The 14,664-nt window shown below is 40.8% G+C and overlaps 1 protein-coding gene across 5 annotated transcripts in view; it reads left to right on the top strand.

Moving 5' to 3' along the window:
* Positions 1–822: 822 nt before the first annotated feature.
* The window catches only part of fat3.S (FAT atypical cadherin 3 S homeolog), a 304,473-nt gene continuing 290,631 nt past the window's right edge, over positions 823–14,664 (top strand). For 3 of the 5 annotated variants that reach the window (XM_041584587.1, XM_041584586.1, XM_041584585.1), the window contains exon 1: positions 823–1,361. The gene's annotated coding sequence lies outside the window, so the exon portion shown is untranslated. The remainder of the gene's footprint in view (positions 1,362–14,664) is intronic. The other 2 variants (XM_018250358.2, XM_018250357.2) reach the window with 1 other exon arrangement.

Genomic DNA, 14,664 nt, shown 5'->3' with positions numbered 1-14,664 from the left:
CCACTCCGCACCCCTTTCCAACAGTAGATATCCACCCTGCACCCACCTACATGTTCCAAACAGCAAATATCCACCCTGCACCCCTTTCCATCAGCAGATATCCACCCTGCACCCACTTACATGCTCCAAATGGCAGATATGCATCCTGCACCTCATTGAGTCCATATAGTGACTAGTCACAATAAATACATTAAATATACACATGACTGAGAGTTTATATAAGGACACAGAGCTTTAGTGCTATGTAGTAAGAGACAAGATAGGAAGGAGCTCCCTGCCCCATAGAGCTTACAATCTATTTATCAAAGAGTGAGAAAAGAATTCACTGCAGGAGCGAACACCCAGCTACCTTGGAATGTTAGGGGCACATTTTTCCAAAGGGTGCAGAGATACCATAGTAGTGTATAGAGAGCGGGTGCTGGTGATAACTGTGTAATGATTGGAATGAATAATATTTATAGTAGGGATGCCTTATATCTGTGTATATATCTGTGTATATATCTGTGTATATATCTGTGTATATATCTGTGTAAATATCTGTGTATATATCTGTGTATATAACTGTGTATATATCTGTGTATATAACTGTGTATATATCTGTGTATATATCTGTGTATATATCGCTGGCACGTGGGCTTCTGTATGCTCCGTGCCTGGAGTTGCTCAGCAGACTGGGGACACCCTCGCAATGGAATTCTGCAAGTTCCTCTGCACAGAGCCCACTGTGTGAGTACGGGGGACCCCCAGGGGCTTCTTCTTATTGACTGAGAATCTGGAGAAGGGTCTGGAAAGTAGATTTCACTGTATGGCCACTTAGCTTTGGCCCCTTTCTTCCTCCTTTATTTCCCTGGTATGGGAATTCCTGAGTGCCGGAGCTTGTAGCCTATCTGACAGCATTGTTTAAGCTCTCATTCTATATGTGTGTCACATTCCAGCCCCATTCTCCTCCTCCTCCTCATTCTCCTCCTCCTCCTCCTCTCATGCTGCCCTTCCCCCACCCCCACCATTCGCTGTGCCCCCATCTCCAATTCACAGTGTTTTCCCTATAGCACATGAGTAAGGTGACTGCAAGTTTCCCAAGCAGCTTCTTCTTTTGACAAGTTCACTCCCTGGACCAGCTGCGGAGGTCACAAGCCCAACATTTGTTTTTATTTGATTTTTTTCCTTTTTTAATGGTTATAACTAAACTGCATTGGAAGGCTGAGTGAGCGTGGGGGGTTCTATTCTGGTTACCTTGGTAGCAGATCTCTGCGCTATGGAGAATTAAGTGGCTTTGCTGAGAGATTTTGGGAACCCATAGAGGATGAGCACTCATGGCTTGTGACTTAGCCTCCCTCTCTGTCACCTCCCCTAGTGTCAAGGTAAGTCTCCTGTCTGTCTCTTGTGTGTCTCATTGCTCTACCTCTACTATACTGTGTCCCATTTCCATACCTCTTGTATAGCGTGTGTGTCCCATTTCAGTACCCCTACTATACTGTGTCCCATTGCCGTACCTCTACTATACTGTGTCCCATTGCCGTACCTCTACTATAGTGTGTGTGTCCCACTGTCGTACCTCTACTATACTGTGTCCTATTTCCGTAGCTCTTCTATAGTGTGTGTGTGTCCCATTGCCGTACCTCTACTATACTGTGTTCTATTTCCGTAGCTCTACTATAGTGTGTGTGTGTCCCATTGCCGTACCTCTACTATACTGTGTCCCATTGCCGTACCTCTACTATAGTGTGTGTGTCCCACTGTCGTACCTCTACTATACTGTGTCCTATTTCTGTAGCTCTTCTATAGTGTGTGTGTGTGTGTGTCCCATTGCCGTACCTCTACTATACTATGTTCTATTTCCGTAGCTCTACTGTTATGTGTGTGTCTTATTGACGTACCTCTACTATACTGTGTCCCATTGCCGTACCTCTACTATACTGTGTCCTATTTCCATACCTCTACTATAGTGTGTATGTCCCATTTTCGTACCTCTTCTATACTGTGTCCCATTGCTTTACCTCTTCTATAGTGTGTGTCCTATTTCCATTCCTTTTCTCTTCTGGCACCTTATTGATAGGCTTGTTACAATGATGCAGTTTCCAAGGTACTGATTCCTTAACTATATAGCTGTATATTAGTGATGGGCGAATAAATTCAGCAAGCGAGAATTTGCAGTGAATTTCCGAGTTTTGCCCCGGGCGAATGAATTCGCAAAACTGCCGTGAAAATTCGCCCACGAAAAATCAGCCTCAGTGAAAAAATTTGGGCGCACGTCAGAATAGTCGCGCATAAACATTGTCGCGCGTCAAAATTATTTGGACGCCCATTGACTATGGGGACTATTTATATATATATATATATATATATATATATATATATATATTTATATATATATTTATATATATATATATATATATATATATATATATAGGTTTAATGCTTCTGTATATATTTTATTTCCTATACACACACGCCCACTCTGCCTTGGGATACTGGATACATATATATATATATATATATATATATATATATATATATATATATATATATTATATATATATATATATATGTATACATATATATATATATATATATATATATGTATACATATATGTATACATACAGGTATGCGATGCAGAATGCTTGGGACCTGGGGTTTTCCAGATAACAGATCTTTCTGTAATTTGGATCTTCATACCTTAAGTCTACTAGAAAATCATGTAAACAGTAAATAAACCCAATAGGCTAGTTCTGCTTTCATAGGCGAATTTCCCGCACAATTTTCGAAACGGCAAAAAATTCACCAAAATTTTTTTCTGCTTTCTATGTGCCAGAAGTTTGTGGTTTCTCCCCGTGTCTGTGCAGGTTTCCTCCAGATATTCTGGTTTCCTTCCACACTCCAGATACAAACAGTCAGGTTCATTGGCTCCTGATACAATTGCCAGTAATGGGTTTGTGTGATAAGGACCTTAGATTGTAAGCTCCACTGGGGCAGGAACTGAATAAATTCGCCCGTCACGAATTTGCTGCGAATTTCCGCATTTTGCTGTAGCCGGCGAATAAATTTGAGAATCTCCTGCGAAAATTTGCCTGCGTCAAAAATTTTTGGACGTGCGTCCGAAAAGTTGCTCACGTTAAAGTCTCTGCGCATCAACACTATTTGGATGCCCATTGACTTTAACGCCAGTGTCAAAATTGATGCCAGCAACTTTTCGGACACGCGTCCAAAATTGTATCGATTTTCAAAATTTTTTGGTGAATTTTTTCGCCCTTTTCGAAAATTTTGCGGGAAATTCGCCAATTTTTCGGAGATGCGAAACAAGAGAAATTCACCCATCACTGTGTATAACAGCTGTAGAATATGTTGGTTCTAAATAAGTAATGAGTAATAACAATATTGAAGGGTTCCTGGCGTTGCTACAGTAGGTGCTGAGAGTTGTAGTTCACCAGGATATAGCACATACTTGAACAACACCTCTCTTGGTATTTGGGAGTGCATTTGCTTTTTTTTTTTAATTTGTAAAAGCACATAGACAACATCCAGCCAAAGACTTATAGGGACTTCTGGGAGTTGTAGTTAAAAAACAGTAAAAGGTGGTTTAAGATGACGGACAGCGATAATTGACTGCAATTACACAGTGAATCGTTATCAGTCTATTGCCATGGGGGTCACTTGACAGCCCTCTGGCACAATTGCAATTCATTGAGCTCATATTTGTCCAGATGGAAGTCATCAGGCTCCCCAGCTTTGTGTTTTGGCTGATTAACTCTAGTGCTGCCATTGCAGATTTGCTGTTACTGAACTACACCTCTCATCGTGCAAGGGAGCCTGGAATTGTTTTTAAAAGTGCAACTTTAACCCCTCACATCCTGCATGGTTAGAAGGCAGCTCATCTGCATGCCTGTTGCATGGCTGCACAGAAAGCAGCACAGTCTACAGCGTGCCTTTCAATTCATTGCTAATTAGCCACGCACAATGTGGAAGGAGGTGCAGCCCTTGTGCTTCAGCAACAGCCTCGGGTTGTGTATTCCTGCATCTAGTTTGGGGTTAGGTAATTCTTTCGGAGTGTACATGACAGATGGATAATGTGCCCCCCCCCCCGACTCAAAACTATATTTAGATTGCAAGCTCTTGTGTCCAGGTGCTTTTATTCTGTGACCTCACTGTAAGATCCCCTGTTTGTTAAAGGGATTGTAACACGCTACAAAATGTGTTGGAGCTATGTAAATAAATGATGGTGATGATTATGAAGGATGATGAGATATACGTAGAATTTCGGTGTATTTATAAATCCTAATACAGGACCTGTTATCCAAAATGCTTGGGGCCTGGGGTTTTCCGGATGAAGGATCTTTCCATAATTTGGATCTTCATACCTTAAGTCTACTAGAAATTAATGTAAACATTAAATAAACCCAATAGGCTGGTTTTGCTTCCGATAAGGATAAATTATATCTTAGATGGGATCAAGTACAAGCTACTGTTTAATATTACACAGAAAAAGGAAATCATTTTTTTATTTGGGTAAAATGGAGTCTATGGGAGAAGGCCTTTCTGTAATTCTGGATAATGGGTTTCCGGATAACTGATCCCATACCTATAGTCTATGGGAGACAGCTTTTCCATAATTAGGGGATTTCTAGATAATGGGTTTCCGGATAACTGATCCCATACCTAGAGTCTATGGGAGACAGCCTTTCCATAATTCTGAGATTTCTAGATAAGGGGTTTCCGGATAACGGATCGCATACCTGTACCTTGATTCTGGCGCTATTTTAGTTTAGCGGATTGCATCTTCTGCCGGCGAATATAACGTTACAGGCTGCAGCGGCTATTAACTCTTTCCGTGGGGACTGGTTTCATGAGGAGTCTGTTTGTTCTCACTCACTACCAGTCCGGGGGCTGAATGTACAAATGGCAGGTGTAAGCTTTCAGGATTAGTGTCTCGCTTCCATTCCCTTCCGTCCTGTCATGGGGAGCGCACCCCACTCCCTCTGCTTAATCTCTCTCTGTATGGCAGTCGCATGGGAAGGAAATCAGAAATTAGAGTTAATTGTTCTTTTTAGTGTTTTTTTTAATAAAGAATACAGTGGGTTATTGTGGTTGCTAAGGTCCAACTGACTCTAACAACCAGGCAGCGGTTTAAAGGGGTAGTCTGCCTTTAAATTAACTTTTGACGTTATGTCGGCTTTAGTCGATCTTCATTATTTTATTTTTTTTTGTGTATTTTTAATTATTTACCTGTTATGGATTTCAGCAGGTTTCTGGTTGCTAGGATCTATTTTCATAGCAACCGGGCAGCAGTTTAAATGAGAGACTGGAACATGAATAGAAGTGGCCTGAATAGACAGATATGGAATTAAAAGTAGGGATGTACCCAATCCACTTTTTTGGATTCGGCCGAACCCCCGAATCCTTTGCGAAAGATTCGGCCAAATACTACCGTATATACTCCAGTACAAGCCGAGTTTTTCAGCCCCCAAAATATGCTGAAAAACGCTACCTCGGCTTATACTCGGGTCAAGCGCAAAAATGAGAATAGTCGCCGGCGCCTAAGAATAGTCGCCGGAGTCCAAGAATAGTCACCGGCGTCCAAGAATAGTCTCCAAGAATATTCGCCGGCGTCCAAGAATGGTTGCCGGCATCCAAAAACGAGACGCCGGCACCTCCAATGGGAGCAGAAACCCTCAATTTTTTGATTGAAACTTACCAGAAGCTGCTGCATTTCTCACCCTCGGCTTATACTCGAGTCAATAAGCTTTCCAAGTTTTTGGAGGTAAAATTAGGTACCTCGGCTTATACTCGGGACGGTTTATACTCGAGTATATACGGTAATCTGAATCCGAATCCTCATTTGCATATGCAAGTTAGGGGTGGGGAAGGGGAAACTTTTTTTACTTCCTTGTTTTGTGACCAAAAAGTCAAACGATTTCCTCCCCGCCCCGAATTTGCATATGCAAATTAGGGTTCGGATTCAGTTCGGCTGGGCAGAAGGAATCGGCCGAATCCGAATTCTGATGAAAAAGGCTGAATCCTGGCCGAACCGAATCCTGGATTCGGTGCATCCCTAACAATAACTGTAAAACTATAACCTTAAATGCAATACGTTTTTGGCTGCCGGGGGGTCAGTGACCCCCTACTTGAAAGCTGGATAGATGCAGAAGAGGAAGGCCAAGTGAACAGTTGCTATGAATAGGACATTCTATTAACTCAAAGGTGAACTACTGTTTAACAACATGAGCGTTCCATGCAACCTACTGCTCCTACGACTCCTCAGCTAAGCAAGGATGCTGGGTATTGTAGTTTAACACCAGCAGCTGAGACACAGTTTGATTGTCCTTGTAGTATAAGAAGAATACTCTATAGTGTGTCATCACTGGACTGGTCTATCTCTACCCGCCAGAATGCAAATACCCCTCTCTGTGCCACAATATGGTCCTTTGAGCTTGCAATCTAAAAACAGAAGGGAATGTAAGACACCAGATTGTGGGTACAGATGCTTTGGCCATTACTTTCCCTAAGCAGCACGTGGGCTTTGCCAAACTTATTAAGCTTTGTTATTAACTGGTTCTGACAGTTACACACCTATCGCCATGGATACTCGATAATAGCGCAGTTTCACAAAGTGTCATCTGTTGGGTTTTATTCACTAAAGCCTTTTCCACTCTCTCTTTTTTATCTCCATTCTTTATATACGGAGGCATTAAAATAGAGTTTTATTGTGAATTCATGACCCAGTTCTGTGTATAATGTTATTGTTGGTCATTACCTTGTAACCTAGATTATAGCCTGATGTACTTCTAAACAACAGACGTCTGCGGCCTGTCTTTGTAAAACCTTTACTGCTGTATTATGTGCTGTCATTATATAGAGCTATAAGGCTCTTGGCATTTGCTAGACTCAATAGGCCAGTTCATTCTATCCTATTAGTAGTGTAGATAGGAATAATATAATACACAAAAGCCATGAATATCTCGTAAATTATATCCTTATAAACGGTGAGTTCTGATGTCATCAGTTATAAACGGTGAGTTCTGATGTCATTTCTGTCACATGACTCACGGAAATTTGTGTATTATAATAAATAAAGAACCCCCAGTTGTAAAATATGAGGATATTAAAAGTTACCTCGGAGTTCCATGACCTTCGGCCTCGTGTTTTTATATGGTCATGAAACTCCTCGGTAACTTATAATATCCTTATAATATCCTTATAATTTACTTTATTCACTATATATGTAAAGGGCAGGGATGTGTATATATAAAGCTCTCCCGTGAGTCTTTGGGTAGGGGAAGGCATTCAGTTCACTCTACCAGCACACAATAGGGTTAAAGTCGTCAGGGGCCAATTAACCCGCCTGTAAGTTTTTGGAGTGTGGGAGGAAACCAGAGCATCCCATTTAGCAGGCATTCTCCATAATGCACCCAATATACTAAATGCACCCAAAAAAAACCCCAGAGGAATTAGGCTATGCACAGAGGGTGCCAAGAAAAACATGGTTGTTACATGTGCGTGTGTATCCACAGAAACAGATTGTGTGCGAGGAGCAGCAGCCATGGGACCACGGTGTCTCCCAGCGGTTACGCAAATTAGCAAAATAGTCGTGTTCCTCTGAGATGTCAGTAAAGGATAACAAGTTGGGTGCATGAATTTGGCTACGTATAAAGGTTGATAAACCGTCAGACTTCTTAAAGGAGAAGCACATCTCATGGGGTACAAACGAACGGGTGGCATCCGGGAAACAATTTATCCAGAGTGGAACCAAATATAGGGTAAAAATTCGTCTTTATTGATCCAAATTAAAACCATGTGTACCAGCGGGCAGGGAGAGTATCTTAAAGGAGAAGGAAAGGCTTGGTGCACTTGGGGGTGCCAAATGTTAGGCACCCCCTAGTGATTGTATTGAGTTACCTGAAACCCCGGGCCGGTGCTCCGATCAGCAGAAAACTGCACAGGCCCGGGGTTATACCAGTGAGCACCACGGAACGATCCTCTTCCGGCTTCTTCTTTCTTCAGATTTCCCGGGGCAGACGCATGCGTTAAAGTTCGGCTTTTTATTCTAAATTGCAGCCGCACGAAGAAAGAAGACAGAAAAGGATCGCTCCGTGGTGCTCAATGTTATAACCCCAGGCCGGTGCAGTTTTCTGCTGTTCGGAGCAAAGGCCAGGGTTTCAGGTAAGTAACTACAATCACTTGTGGGTCCCTAACAATTGGCACCCCAAGTGCCCGAACCCTTTACTTTAAAGGGATACTGTCATGGGAAAAAAACATTTTTTCAAAATGAATCAGTTAATAGTGCGACTCCAGCAGAATTCTGCACCGAACTCTGTTTCTCAAAAGAGCAAACAGATTTTTTTTATATTCAATTTTGAAATCTGACATGGGGCTAGACATATTGTCAATTTCCCAGCTGCCCCAAGTCATGTGACTTGTGCTCTGATAAACTTCAATCACTCTTTACTGCTGTACTGCAAGTTGGAGTGATATCACCCCCCTCCCTTTCCCCCCCCAGCAGCCAAACAAAAGAACAATGGGAAGGTAACCAGATAACAGCTCCCTAACACAAGATAACAGCTGCCTGGTAGATCTAAGAACAACACTCAATAGTAAAAACCAATGTCCCACTGAGACTCCTTCTGTTACATTGAGAAGGAAAAACAGCAGCCTGCCAGAAAGCATTTCTCTCCTAAAGTGCAGGCACAAGTCACATGACCAGGGGCAGCTGCGAAACCGACAAAATGTCTAGCCCCATGTCAGATTTCAAAATTGAATATAAAAAAATCTGTTTGCTCTTTTGAGAAATGTATTTCAGTGCAGAATTCTGCTGGAGTAGCACTATTAACTGATGCGTTTTGAAAAAAACATGTTTTCCGATGACAGGATCCCTTTAAGCTTTCATTAGCTGCTTGATTCACCCCTGTACATGTCCCAATCAGCCTTCCCTATTTCACAATTCCAAATACACCGACCAAAGTGGCGCAATGGGGTGCTTATACCTAAGTAAGGGCACCTATATATTATTATTAAGCTTTCCTTTGTTTTTTTGAGCTAATGTACATAGGTTTGGGGTGATTTCTGTATCCCAGTGCAAATTCCATGTATAATATCCCAGAACACATGGTAGTATAAATATAATGCCAATTCCATATAGAAGCCTTCCAGAACACCTTGAAGCATAAGGGCTCTTACTGACAAGCGGTTGAAGCTGCGCTCTCCTGCGTTCTGTTTTTCTGCGTTCAGCCGCAGGGGAGCGCAGGAATAGACGCATTTAGCTTTTTTCAATGGGGCTGTACTCACACAGGCGCTTGTAGGCGCCGAACGCAGGAAAAATTTTGCGTCTCAACCTGCGTTCGGCGCCTACACGCGCCTGTGTGAGTACAGCCCCATTGAAAAAAGCTAAATGCGTCTATTCCTGCGCTCCCCTGCGGCTGAACGCAGAAAAACAGAACGCAGGGGAGCGCAGCTTGAACCGCTCGTCAGTAAGAGCCCTAAATTCAGTGGCAGTTTAATAAATAAAACCCAAGAATACACGGTAGTATAAATACAGTGCCAATTCGCTATATAATTCCCCAAACCCATGTGATATAAATAAACTTCCAGTTCCATACATAATTCCCCAACACCATGGCAGTATAAATTCAGTGCCACTTTCATATATAATGCCCCAAACCCATGGTAATATAAATAAAGCTCCAATTTCATATATAATGCCCCAAACCCATGGTAATATAAATAAAGTTCCAATTTCATATATAATTCCCAAAAACCGTGGTAGTAAAAATATAGGGCCAATTTAATATTTAATGTGCCAAACCCATGGTAATATAAATAAAGTTCCAATTTCATATATACTTACCAAAAACCTATGGAAGTATAAATACAACGTTAATTTCATGTATAATGCCCCCAAACCCATAGTAGTATAAATTCAGGGTCAATTTCCCTATGTCCCTATGTGCAAGGGAATAATACTATCTGCACCCCCTTAATGTCCTCGGAGTAAGGAGAGAGAAGGAGTAAGTCTTATTTACGGGACCTGTTAATATCATTAAGCAAACCCTAATAAAGCTGAATCCCAATTAAGTTTATTGTGCGTTACACTGAGACATTTGTGCGTATTTCCCCGCGGTAAGAAGTGGATATGAGGTGCCGGACTGTAAAACGATTCTAGCCCGCTGTAAAACACGACGAGTTATTCTAGCAGGGAAATCTTGGCACAGGCACCATGAATATTTATTTGGCTTCCTCAATGGTCACATAGTAAGGGGCAGCCATAAATCCTCATCTTTACACTAACGCTCCATTGTTTGCTCCAGCCCAGCACTACTGTACCTCCCACATTGTGGAGAGACTGTAGTTCTGCACTGATAGTATATGTTTATAAAGGAATATTGGTGGGAGCTGCCATGCTGATTCCTCTCTTTTATACTGAAAGAAAGGTTTAGGAAAAGTTGTCACTTTAAGAGGGGGTTGGGCTTGATCTGAAAGGGGCTTATTTACTAAACTGAAGGGTTTCTTTTTTTCTCTCCCTATGGGAATGCAACTGTACACCCTGCCTGGTTTTTGCACTATCCATTCTCACTAATGAATGGCCAGGGGGTTACATCAGGTCACATGGTGAATGCAACTGGAGCCGTGTTGGGAAACTATGGTGGCAGCTAAAGAGGGGGAGGGGCAGTGTAACCGTTAATAATGGCAGATTCTTAATTATAGGGTTTCCACTGCATATTGTTCCTGTAGCTGCAGTGGGCGGCATTGTCTCCTTGCAGCGCTGGGTCCTAGGTTTGATTCCAGCCAGGGCACTTTTTTTGCAAGAAGTTTGTATTTCACCCTGTGTCTGTATTGGTTTCCTTCCACACCCAAAAATCATACCGGCAGGTTAATTGGATCCTGATCTAACCCGGTTGTGTGACCTTGATGACGTATAATGTTGCCAAGATATAAATAAAGAAATCTTCCCTATCTGTCATTCCAGCCACTGCCTGTTGCTAGGGTGCTAAAGTCCATAGCAACCACATAACCGTTTTAATACAAGCCTGGAGAGCTACAAAAATTAATGAAATATGAAAAGACACTAAGGGGCAGATTTATCAAAGGTCGGGGTGAATTTTTGAATTTAAAAAAATTGAAATTTCAAGTTATTTTTTGTGTACTTCGACTATTTGAAAAAAAAATTGAAAATTCGAATATCAAAATTTATCATGTACTGTCTCTTTAAAAATTTGACTTCGACTATTCGCCATCTAAAACCTGCCGAATTGCTGTTTTAGCCTACGGGGGACCTCCTAGAACTTATTTGGAGTCAATTGGTGGAATTTTGGAGAAAAACTTTGATTTGAATTTGGCCGAAAATGAACCTATTCGATCAAAAATTTACCTATTCTGCCAAAAAAAAACTTTGACTTCATTTCGGTTGGTCTTTTTGAATTCTACGTTTTTCAAATTTCAAATTCGACCCTTAATAATAAATATGCCCCTAAAAATAGCAGATTAAGGGGCATATTTATCAAGGGTCGAATTTCAAATTCGAGTAATAGCACATTCGATTGAATTTGAATCAAAGTTTTTCCCCAAAAAAAGTCCACCAATTGACTCCAAATAGGTTCTAGGAGGTCCCCCATAGGCTAAAACAGCAATTCGTCACGTTTTAGACGGCGAATGGTCGAAGTAGAATTTTTAAAGAGACAGTACATTATAAAAAAAAAAATTTCAAATTCGAATCTAATTTGAACTATTCTTTAGTCGAAGTACTCAAAACATTAAAAAATTCACCTTTGCCCTTACAGGGTTTATTTCTGCTTTATACTAAAAAAATTCTTTCCTCTCCACACACCCCCTGCTCTTTAGAAAAGGAGTCGCTTTTCAGCCAATAAAAAGAGGAGGCTGCGCTTTCTATCCATTGTATTATTGTCAGTGCCTTTAGGAAATTTTCTGCTTTCCTATATCAAAATCATGATTCAATCCCATAACCTAAAAGAGGGCCCTTCTCTCTCCGTTACACTCAGGACCATGTAATCCTCTCAATAAAATAATAGAGCGTGCCAAGATTGTGCGCAGCCCAGGCTGAAAGGCATAAATGCTTCCATAGAGGAGGCTCCGGAGTAATGAATTACAGGCCCTTCCAGCCCCACAGGAGTTAATTAAAAGCACTTGGAGATGGGGAAGCGGGCAACAAAGCTTACACTTGCTGGTGGCAATGTGAGGAGTGGAATGGAGGTGATTAACATTTGAAAAGGAGATTCCCGGGCTGTGCTGGAGAGGGCCAGGAATGAGCGCCTATTGAAATGCTTTCAGCTGGAAAGTCTGTGTTGCACAGAGAGAGATGTTACAGTATCAGCTCCTATTCCCATTAGTTACTTTTCATTGCACTTTCAAGGAGAACTAAAGCTCAATAAGGAACTTGGCTAGAACTGCTGAATCTTACTACTGCTACAGTGATGCTTCGTGCCTCGGCCAGTGAGGGATGCTGGGAGTTGTAGTTAAACAGTAGTGGAAGGGCTACAGTATGTTGGCATTTATATTCATAAAGAGGGGCAGCTAATTAGCATCATAATGGAGAAAAGGATGAGGATATCATTGTGTTGCAGATTTATATATTGTATTCCATTCTCTTTATAACCATATCCCAGGTTATTTAATGCATGTCAATAATGGAGGCATGGTACATTACTGCAATAATAGCTCCTGGGTATTTTCCCAGACTGGGTTCTACTATAAAAAATATATATAATATATAGATAGATAGATAGATAGATAGATAGATAGATAGATAGATAGATAGATAGATAGATATGTGTGTGACACCTGTTATCCAAAATGTTCAGGACCCAAGGTATCCTTAATACTAGAAAATGATTTAAATATTAAGGGGGTTATTTATTAAAATCCAAATGTTTCTGATAATTTTATTAAAAAAAAGACTGACCAAACTAGAATACACTATTGGACCTTATGTATTAATATAAAAGCAGGATTTAATCGGATCGGGGAAGAACTCGAAAATTTGTGCGAAAATCCAAATCGTGCAGGTTTTTTTCAGATCTATTTCCCGAGTCGCTCGATTTTTTTTTCTGGCTTTTTTCCGAAAAGCCAAAATTGACGGATTTTTGCCCAAAAGCCTGAAATTGTCGGATTTTCAGGATAATTCCAGCGCAAACCACAGAAGCATCCAAATAGGATAGGGACCTCTCCCATTGACTTATATACAACCTCGGCAGGTCTGAGATGCCTGATTTTCAGATTTGGACTTTGCAGCCTTGGGGTACAAATATTTTTTAAAACGTTTTTTTTCCCACAAAAAATTAGGTTTTTATAGTAAAAAAAAGCTCAAATTTTTTGAGCTTTTGCCATTCAAAAAAAAAAAAAACCCATTAATAAACCCAATAAGCTGGTTTTGCCTCCAATAAGGATTAATTATATCTTAGTTGGGATCAAGTACAAGCTACTGTTTTATTATTATTAAAGAAAAAGCAAATAATTTTTAAACATGTGGCTTATCCGGATAAAAATGAGTCTATGGGAGACGGCCTTTCTGTAACTCAGATCTTACTGGATAAGGGATTTACGGATAAACCTATAACGGAATCTCTAATAAGCGAGTCCTGCGGGACCTATTTACTTAGTTTGAGTGAAGGAATAGAATAAAAAAAACTTCGAATTTCGAATGTTTTTTTGGCTACTTCGACCATCGAATTGGCTACTTCGACCTTCGACTTTGACTTTGAATCGAACGATTCGAACAAAAAATCGTTTGAATATTCGACCATTCGACCCCCTAGTTCGCCACCTAAAACCTACCGAAGTCAATGTTAGCCTATGGGGAAGGTCCCCATAGGATTTGCAATCTTTTTTTGGTTGAAGAAAAATCGTTCGATCGATGGATTAAAATCCTTCGAATCGAACAAATTAACCCTCGATATTCGACTGTCGAAGTAAAATCCTTCGACCCTCGAATATCAAAGTCGAAGGATTTACCACAATTCGTTCGAACGAAAAATTGCGGTAAATCCTTCAACTTCGATATTCGAAGTCGAAGGATTTAACTTCGACAGTCGAATATTGAGGTTTAATTAACCCTCGATATTCGACCATAAGTAAATTTGCCCCCTGATGATACTGCGGCACTGAGGCTGCAGAAAGTGGCTAGTGGCTAAACTAGTGAATTCCGCCTGCAGATTCTTTGGCCTATTTAGTTGGATTGTGATACAGTCCCCAATGAAGTGTCAGATAAAGAGGCTTTCAGTGGCATTTTTGCTTTGACGTTGATGTTTTCTGGGTGATTTGTTAACAACCTACAAAGAAGTCGCAGTATATAGTAAACAGCTCAAAGCAGCTGAACAAAAACAGAGCCTCCCCCACCATAAACACTAGTGTAAGGGAAATGCTCTGTGTGCAGAAAATGATCAGACGTTCAAATATAACGTTCAATATAATGACTTCCCTGCTGTATGTGCTGAAATGTACGTCTGATTCTCATGAGAAGTGAAACAACCAGAGAATCCCAGGGTTTTACACTTGAAAATATCTTGTATGAAGTACCATTGCTACATAAAGTAAAGTTGCATGACATTTGTAAAGGTATTCCTGGTTATATGGTCACAGAACCCCTCAGTGACTTCTAATATCCTTATCATTTACAGTAGGGGGTACATTATCCCTTATAATACATGAGTGATACTCAGAGT

This window comes from Xenopus laevis, chromosome 2S (genome assembly GCF_017654675.1).
Source record: "Xenopus laevis strain J_2021 chromosome 2S, Xenopus_laevis_v10.1, whole genome shotgun sequence".
Taxonomy (NCBI): domain Eukaryota; kingdom Metazoa; phylum Chordata; class Amphibia; order Anura; family Pipidae; genus Xenopus; species Xenopus laevis.
Note: the sequence above shows the minus strand (reverse complement) of the source record. Positions and strands in the feature narration are given on the sequence as shown.